Below are 768 nucleotides of genomic sequence, written 5' to 3'. Positions count from 1 at the left end.
TATATTTTTTAATGTTTTTTCTGTTGATAATTGCTGCTACCCAAAATATGCAAACAAAAAAAAAGGTCAAATTATCTTTAAAAGCTCAGAAGAAAATTGATCTTGGGTTTGAAAAATATCGTCCCAGTACAGCTTCCACGAAAAAAATACTTTTTTAACCGGTTTGCTCATCAGTTGTGTTTATAAAATCCATGTTTCTTAACCAATATTGTGGTTATTTGAAAAAATACATTTTTATGCTATTTTTTATTCATTTTTTAATTTGCTTCAATCTGGAAGTCAAACATTGACCTTTGCCTATCCGTATAATTTAGTTTAGACTGGAGCCAATAAAAAATTGAATTTGTGTACTGTGTAATATCATAAACTAACATTAAAAAAACACAAAGATCTTTAAAAAAAATGCAAACCTGCTGGTTTTAACTTCTTAACTCTCATAATTTCCAATAATGAAGAAAAATAATTTCTGTCCTGGTGGTGCCCCGTGAAAAAGATTGTAATAGAAGTCGCTAATGGTCCTGAAGGCGAGCATCTGTTTGCTCACGGCGATCATCAGTTCTATCTAAGCGGCAGATGTTTGGGTCTGGGTCTGAGGCTGTGGCCAGATTGGCACCCTGTGGTGAAGGATTAGCAGCTCAGATCTGGCGTTGAACCATCAAACTATAAAACATCTTCATCTGAATAAAAACAAATTAAGATTAAATCCGATCTCAAAGACAAACATCGGTTTCTTTATTTAGAAATGCAGGCTTAACCTCCCGCGCTGGT

This window comes from Oryzias melastigma, linkage group LG14 (assembly GCF_002922805.2).
Source record: "Oryzias melastigma strain HK-1 linkage group LG14, ASM292280v2, whole genome shotgun sequence".
In the NCBI taxonomy this organism is placed as follows: Eukaryota; Metazoa; Chordata; class Actinopteri; order Beloniformes; family Adrianichthyidae; genus Oryzias; species Oryzias melastigma.
The sequence above is the reverse complement of the archived record's forward strand: the minus strand, read 5'-3'. Positions refer to the sequence as shown.